Raw genomic sequence first — 9,364 nt, forward strand, 5'->3', positions numbered from 1 at the left:
TATGACTTTAGTCTAGACTGAGCTTGATCATTCATGATTTTATGGGCATCTGTTTGCATGGGCTGCTTTCAGTGTTTTGCCTGCATACTTAAAATTAGCCTTGCGGGACTTCCCCCCACCCCAGTCACACTTTTGCAACTGTCCTAGCTCACAAGAGCTATAGAAAAGCTGCATATGAATGTATTTTGCAACATCTTCACCCACTGTCATCCAAGAAATATTAGGAAGAAAGATAGTTGGTAAAAATGATTTTAGGTCCAAGAAAAATACAGTCAGGTCAGGTATATATGAAACTAAATCAACAACTGGACAATGGGAATAAATACATAGTAGTCATTTTAAGGTTAATCTTGACAACTCCAAACAGCACAGCTGTCACCTCAAAAGGCCCTGTGACCATCAGACTGGAATGTCGTTTGCAATTTGCAAAAGATATTTTTGTGGCGTTTTAACACACAAGATCTTTGCTCCCAAAACAGCAACAGCATTTATAATGCTCAGTGTTTCCACCATCTATCAAAAACTCTTCAAGAGGAGTTAAACCATTTAGACACATTTACTTATAGTTTACTGGCTTTGCTTTTTGAGTGTCAAGATTTAAAGGAGTAGCATTGCTGTTGGTTCAGCAGCATACATCTATTTGCCAGACAAAGCAGGCACTCATGGAGGCGTTTTTTGGTTAAGATTTTGAAAAGGGAGACAGGGATTATATATATAGCTTTCATTTAGCCTCTCAATAGAAGCACGTTATTCTTTTTTATAAAGGACTGGTATGGAATATTAAATATTTCAAATTTAAAATTATCCCAGGTAATTCTAAGATTATAAATGTTAGAATTCTTATAGATCTACTTTAGGAGAGGGAGTGTCCTCATACCTCAAACTCTTCCTTTCATGGAAACTATAGGCCCATTGAGGATCCCATTTATGTGTTACTGATACTTTACATCCCACTATCCATCTCCACCCTGCTCAGATGAGGCTGTCATATGAGATGAAATGAAAGAACTGTCCCCTACTCAATCCAAGATCATTTAAAGAGCATTTCCTATTTCTGTGCTATAGAGATCAAAAACAAGAAAACATGGCTCCTTCTGATAATCTATTTGCAGAAATAAGATGAACTAGCAAGAAACGCTGAGAAAAAAGTGTATTTGATCATGTTGATTATAATTCTTGTTATTTAAGGAAAAATTGTTCATTCTAGACAATGAATGCTATAAAATTTGGGAAAATAGGAGGCAGAGCTAAAATGGAAAACTAGAGTCAGTAACCTATATGAACTCTTTTAACATTTCCCTCTAAACAACTTTAAAATAAAACCTCAAATAAAATTTTGGAGTAGTAGAACCAACAAAAGATCAGGCTGGCACAATTTTCCAGACTGAGAAAAGTTAGGAAGGCAGCAGGAGAGATCTGTGACACCAGGATGGAAGACAAAGACATTAAGTCAGAAGAAGACAACAATGTTAAAACAACTACAAGCAAAACCTTAAAGAAAAATTTTAATTGGACATAAGTCTAATAAGAATTCCTAGAAGTATACTTTAATATATTTAACATGTATTGGTCAACCTGCCATCTGGGGGGAGGGGGAAGGAAGGGAAAAATTAGAACAAAAGGTTTGGCAATTGTCAATGTTGTAAAATTACCCATGCATATATCTGGTAAATAAAAACTATTAATTAAAAATAAAGAATTCCTAGAAGTTAAAGAATTAAAAGAGGGGTAGAATAAAAAGTGGGAAAAGAAATGAGACTGATGGCAAGAAAATTACGAAAAGATAGCTTGGTAAAAGAAGCATATAAATATTGAAGAAAATATCTTAAAAAGTAGAATTGATGATAAATGGTCAAAGAATATGAACAGACAAGTTTCATTCATATGAAGAAATTAAAACCATCTCTAGTCATATGAAAAGGTGCTCTAAATCACTATTGATCAGAGAAAATCAAAATGCAAAGTAAGACAACTCTGAGATACCACTACACACCTGTCAGATTGGCTAAAATGACAGGAACAAATAATGATGAATGTTGGAGGGGATGTGGGAAAACTGGGACACTGATGCATTGTTGGTGGAGTTGTGAAAGAATCCAGCCATTCTGGAGAACAATCTGGAACTATGCCCCAAAAGTTATCAAACTGTGCATTCCCTTTGATCCAGCAGTGTTTCTATTGGGATTATATCCCAACAGGATCTTAAAAGAGGGAAAGGTACCTGTATGTGCAAAAATGTTTGTGGCAGCCCTTTTTGTAATGGCTAGAAACTGGAAAATGAATGGATGCCCATCAATTGGAAAATGGCTGAATAAATTGTGGTGCATGAATGCTATGGAATATTATTGTTCTGTAAGAAATGATCAACAGGATGATTTTAGAGAGGCTTGGAGAGACTTACATGAACTGATAGTAAGTGAAATGAGCAGAAAAAGAATTTCATTGTACATGGCAACAAGAAGATTCTACATTCATCAGTTCTGATGGAAGTGGCTTTCTTCAACAATGAGAGGATTAAAACTAGTTTCACTTGTTCAGTGATGAAGAGACCCATCTATACCCAGAGAGGACTATGGGAGCTGAGTGTGGATTACAACATAATATTTTCACCTTTTTTTCTTGTTGTTTCCTTGAATTTTATTTTCCTTCTCATTTTTTCTTTTTAATTTGATTTTTCTTATGCAGCTTGCTAAATGTGGAAATATGTGTAGAAGAATTGTACATGGTCAATATATATTGGATTTTTTGCTGTCTAGGAGGGGTGGGAGAGGGAGAGAAAATTTTGGAACACAAGGTTTTGCAAGGGTGGATATTGTAAATTATCTATGCATATTTTTAAAAACAAAAAACTTTAAAATTAATTTAATTAAAAAAGTAGAATTGATTAAATACATTGAAGAAAATAATTGTAGAATTTAAAGTTAGAATTGGGTAAATGGAAGCTAATGACTTCATGAGATATCAAGAAACAACAAAACAAAGTCAAAAGAATGAAAAAAATAGAAGAAAATATAAAATGCCTCATTGAAAAATCAGCTGATCTTGAAAATAGATTAAGGAGCCATAATTTAAGAATTTATTGGACTACCAGAAAGCCATGATCATAGAAAGACATCCTATTTCAAGAAATTATCAAAGAAAACTGCCTTGATATCTTAGATCCAGAGGATAAAATATTATTAAATAACCAATTGTTAATATTGGGGAGATCCTATTAGATCAAAGCTTAGTTCTCGGAACTAATGATGACAGGCTGATGATGAGATAATATCTTGGATGAAACTTAAACACCTGAGAAAGCTTAGATCTGATTAAAAGATAGAGATTCTAGTCTAGGTGAATTTGGGTCCATTGCGTTCTAGTGGGACAGATTTGAGTGGAAGTGGACCCCTACCCTTTTGTTTAGATTGCCCTAGGTAAGGATGATTTGGATAGATTTAAGTCTCTTAGTCCAAGATATCCCTATTAGAATAGGTCTTCCTCTCATTATAATATTCAGAGATGATTGTCACCTGGTAGGAATACCCACTCTTACAAGGCCATGTAAGCATCAAGAGACTCTCATGAGAGAAATTTAGCTAATGAGAGAAGACCAATGACCATCCATTTATTATTTGCTAGCTATAATTAATAAAATGATTAATAACTTAGAAATTATGTCTCTCTAACTTTTTGTATGTTTAGATGGCAAAGGACCTAGAATCAAAACAATGAATAACATACCCAGCAAAACTGATAATAATCCTTCAGAAAAAATGCATATTTAATGAAATAGTGGACTTTCAAGCATTTCTGAAGAAAAGACCAGAGCTGAATAGAAAATTTGACATTCAAACACAAGACTCAAGAGAAGCATAAAAAGGTGAACATGAAAGAGTAACCATGAGTCAGTAAACTGTTTACATATCTATATGGGAAGATGATATATGTAGTTCCTAAGAACTTTATCATTTTTAGAGCACTTAAGAGGAGTCAATACAGAAAGAGGACATGAATATGAGTCAATTATGGTAGGATGATCTATAAAAAAATTAAGGGTTGAGAAAAAGGGAGAGGACAGGCAGAATGGGAAAATTTTTCTCACATAAAAGAGGCATGCAAGAAAAACTTTTTACAGTAGAGAGGAGACTGTAGTGTTTGACAATGCTTGAACTTAATTCTCATTGGAATTGATTCAGAGAGAGAATATATAAATGCACACACTCAGTTGGATAGAAATCTATTTTACCCACTATGGAAACAGGAGAAGATGAAAAGAGAAAAAAGGGAAATAAGAGAGAGGATGGATCAAGGGAGGCAGTGGTTAGAAGCAAAACAAACTGTTGAGGAGGGATAGGATAAAAAGAGAAAGAATAAAATAAACATAAGAAAATGAAATGGAGGGAGTTACATAGTAATCATAACAATGGATGTGAATGGGATGAACTTACTCATAAAGTGGAAAGTGAATGGGATGAACTTACTCATAAAGTGGAAATGTATAGTAGAATGGATTGGAAACCAGAGTCCAAAAAAAAAAAAAAAAAGAAAAGAAAAGAAATCAGAGTCCAACAATATATTGTTTAGCAAGAAACACACTTGAAATAGGAAAAAAAAAAGGATTGTAATAGAATCTACTATGATTCAGCTGAAATAAAAAAAAAGGCAATCAAGACTAGCACTCAGTAGAAAAACGACATTTTTAAAGATAATATAAAAAAGTTTTTACATCAACTTTCTCTAGGGCCTCATTTCTCAAATATATAAAAAACTGAGTCAAATTTGTAAAAGAGCCATTCCTGATTGATAAAAGACCAAAGAACATGAATTGGCAGTTATTGGAAGAAATCAAAGCTACCTATATGTATATGAAAAAATGCTCTAACTATGATTAAAAAAATTAAAATTAAAATAACATTGTAGTACCACTTCACACCTATCAAAAATGACAAATGTTGGAGAGGATAAGGAAAAACAGATAAGTTAATATATTGTTGGTAGATTGGTCTAACCTTTTTGTAATTATGCCTAAAGACCTGCATATCTTTTGGCTGAGCAGTGCCGCTACTAGGTTTTTATTCCAAACAAATAAAAAAAAGAAAAGAAAAAGGACCTATCTGTACAGAAATGTTTGTAACAGCTCTTTTTATGTTAGCAGAGAATTGAAGGAATCCTCATTAATTGGGGAATGGCTGAACAAGTTGTGGCTTATAATTATTACAGAGTACTACTGTATTATAAGAAATGACAAGAGGGATGGTTTCAGAAAAATATGGCAAGAACTATATGAATGTAAAGTGAGAAGACCTGGGAGGTCATTATGCACAGTAACAGTACTATTATAATGATGATGAGCTATGAAAGACTTGGCTACTCTCATCAACATAGTGATCCAAAGACAATTTCAAAGAATTCATAATGAAAAAATGGTAGGCAATTTTTTTTCTGACTTCTTGAGGGCAGTGTCTTTGCCTCTGTATCTCTAGGGCCTATCAGGATACTTAGCACTCACTAAGTGCTAAATAATGTTTGTTAAGTATCAGTTCCTGCCTTTGGCCTCTTGGATGAAAAGAAAACTTGGTGTTTAAAGTCTTTTACAACATGGCTGCAGACTACTTCGTTGCACATTATTTACTTTCATGCAGCCTGCAATCTGGCCAAATTGTCTTCATTGCTTAGGTCAATATTCCATCTTTTGTCTAGATCCTGGAATGCATTCTGACCTTTCTTCTGCTTCCTAGAATTTCATGTTTTCTTCAAGGCTCAGTTCAGAAACCATCTCTGGTGGGAAAACCCTCTTAAAGCTCTTAACTGTTAGTGTTCTCAATCTCCCTATTGTGTACACAATTGCCTACTGACAGGTGGCATTCCTGGGCTCACTGAGGGCAACAGAGAGAAAGCTAGAGCTTCTGGGAGGTTTTGAAATCCCATCTTTGGCATTTCCTGGCTATAGGACCCTGCTGATCAGAACCACGGGCAACTCTCAAAGACTGTAAATGGAAGAAGTTTTGTGGATGTGGGTTTCCACCCATCTGGACCCTGCTACCCTCTCCTCTTCCCCAGAATGTAAGCCCTTTGGGGGCAGGTTTTCACTTTCTTTTTACATCCAATGCCTAACGCACAGTGTTTAGTAAGTGTTTGTTGGTCTGGATTGGTTTTAACTTCTAGTTTTCCTTTTCTATCATTTTTTAATTTATTTTTAAGTTTATGGAATAAAATAAACTTTTTTTTTTTTTTTTTTTTTTTTTTTTTTTTTTAGCTTTTTATTTTGCGGAGATGGTTTTCAGCACTCACCCTTGCACAACCTTTGTGTTCCCCATGTTTTCTCCCTCCCTTCTCTCCACCTCTGCCCCTAGAAAGCAAGAAAGCCAATTCAGGTTAAACAGGCACAATTCTTCTGTATATGTTTCCACGATGCCCAAGAAAAATCAAATAAGAAATGGAAAAAAGGAGAAAGAAAACAAAGCAGCAAACGACATCAGAAGGAGTGACCGTGCTATGTTGTGAGCCCCACTCAGTTCTCCCGGGCTTCTCTCTGGGTGCAGATGGCTCTCCTCATCACAAGGTCATTGGGATGGGCCTGAACCAACTTATCGTAAAACAATCATTTTTATAACATTTCAATAAAAAGATGCCCGTAAATGAAACTGCCAATCTAGCCTGCACAACTTGGAATGACTGGGGTTCTGAGGGTTTCCTTCCAGGGGACTTTCCTTTCAGAAGAGGCCATGTAGTGTGTCATCCAGCATGTCACGCTCGAATACAGAGGCCACTAACTGTTCACAACGATCCTGGTAAGCTGCATACTGACTTAGAAAACCACAAATCAGCATTATCTATGTTTTACAGTATTTTTTATTTTGTCAAATATTTCCCAATAAAATTTCAATCTGCTGCATTTCAGAGATGAGGTTTCCAGGGAGACGGGGTGTTTGACAGCTCTGGCGTGGAGGAAAACTCCCTGGGCCGGGTCGGGAGCTGGGTGCTAAGGCCGGGTTAAATTGGAGGGATATTCAAAAAAGCCAAGCTTGCTAGTTCTTTGTAGTACAGATGCACACTTCATGTTCTTTTTCGGTCCTTTGCAGAGAGATGTTCCCATTTGTTTATATTCATGAAGTTTATGTTTAAAAAAAAGAAAAACATTTTTTCCAAAAAGAGTTAGGTGCCAGTCCTAGCAGTCACGCCTAGTTAGTTGGTGGGATTGCAGATTTGTACCAAAGGATCTTGGCGTTCATTCACGTCTCCGGTTCTTGCCCCTCCGCTGCGCTGTTGCACCACTAGATGGCACGCGCGAGTCCCTGGAGTTTTTCTTGAAGGATTCCGTTCATTTCAGACACTAACTGTTTACGGAGGATTCCGGAAGCTCGCCCTTCTAGCCCCAGACCCGGAACGCGCCGTCCGGGTGGTGCCGGCCCTCCCCCCTCCCCCCGCACTCGGTAGCGTGCCCCGCGCTTTTGCTCCGGCCCCTCGGCGGGCCTTCCCGGTGACGTTCTCCTCGCCGGGGTGGGGCCTTGCTGTTTGCGTGTTTTCTCCGGGCGAGCGCCCCCGCCTGGGACCTCCTTGTACCCCGGGCTGCGGGACCCGTGCGAGCGCCCCTCGGAGCAGGCCCCGCGGCCCCGGGCGGGACTGCGCCCCTTCGCCGCCGCTCCGGTGAGAGCCGTGGGTGGGCACTCGGTCCCGGCCCCAGCCCTCCCACGCCCCCACCTTTCTTTTGTCCAGACCCCCCTTTTCTGGCCACATTCCCCCTGACATTGGCCACGAAGCCTTAGTGATGGAAGAGACTCCAGCTACGCGAGGGGCTTTTGCAGGCAAGCTTTCTGACTTGCTTTTCTTGCCCTCTGAGCCTCGAGGCTCAGCCCCGATGGCTAGAGTAAGAATTACGTTTCAAATTGCATTTAGCCGAATTGGTGTTTTCTGCTAAAACCCTGCTGTGAGTGACTTCGAGTTTGCCGAGGTTTTCATTTCTAGGGCCTCAGAGCCCGCCTCAGAGCGGCTGTAGAACTTGGCTGTTCCCTGGCCTGGCCCTTGTCCCACGGGGCTCCTGCCCAGTCACAAGGGACCGACGGCAGGTTTGGCCTCTAGAGAACCGGAGCCAGGCCTGGGCAACCTGCAGCCTTGCCCTGCTTCGCTGGCCCGCCATTCAGGCCTACTTTTATGACCCTCTTCGGGTTTTCTTGGCAGAGATCCCCGAGGAGTTTCCCATTTCCTTTTCCAGATTATTTTACAGATGAGGAAACTGAGGCAAGCGGGTTACGGGACTTGCTGGGGTCACGCTGACTTCAGGCCTGGCATTCTATCCACTATGACACGAATGACCAATTCATGAGCTTTTGTACAACTCGCCTTCTATACTTAACAGAGACGGCCATGTCCCAAATCAGTAACATAAATGTGCCGACTCCAAGAAAGCTGTGAATTAACTTTATGGAAATTATATCTATATAAATAATTACCAATAGGATTTTATAGGGAAGCATTTTCTAGTACCTTTAGAAATAGAAATTTATCTTTTTTAGGTCTTTTTTTTTTTTTTTTGGCAACGTTATTATTCTATGAAGTTCTCATATTTCAAAAAACCCACGTTGCCAGCCACCATTAAGCTTCAGATTGTTGTCAGGATTATAGTTTATAGGATTGTTTACTGATATTAAATGATGTTGTCTAAGAGTGAGTTTATGATGAAACCCACAGAACAATTTATTTAATTTTAGGACTCTAAGAAATAAAGTTCTAATAATATCATGGAATAGTCTGCTCATATTTTTTTTGCTAATCTCTTTTTAATCAGCAAATGATTTCAGTCACCGAACTCATTCAGGTTAGGGAATGTCTATGTGATTTCTGATTTTGTAGCCTATTAAAATGTTTGCAAAACTGACAAACATAAATGCTAGATTTGCCCTAGAGAGGATAAACTCCTAGGGCCACAGCTGTTATATAGATTTCTTTGAAACCAGTTAACCTCTTCTTTTTTCTGCCCAAATTTTATTCTGAAGCTTTTACTTTGGAATCTTATATCACCAAAAACTGAGATAAAAAAACTCCTATCACTGGAAAGTAAAATTGTAGATACTATTCCAACAATCTTCAAAAATGCATACCCATGAAATGAGCAGGACCAGGAGATCATTATACACTTCAACAATAATACTATATGATGATCAATTCTGATGGATGTGGCCATCTTCAACATTGAGATGAACCAAATCAGTTCCAAGACAGCAGTAATGAACTAAACCAGCTACACCCAGGGAAAGAATTCTGGGAGATGACAATGAACCACTACACAGAATTTCTGATCCCTCTAATTTTGTCCGCCTGCATTTTGGATTTCCTTCACAGGCTGACTGTACAGTTTCAAAGTCCGATTCTCCTTGTGCAGCAA

Source organism: Sminthopsis crassicaudata, chromosome 2, assembly GCF_048593235.1.
Source record: "Sminthopsis crassicaudata isolate SCR6 chromosome 2, ASM4859323v1, whole genome shotgun sequence".
NCBI classification, from domain to species: Eukaryota; Metazoa; Chordata; class Mammalia; order Dasyuromorphia; family Dasyuridae; genus Sminthopsis; species Sminthopsis crassicaudata.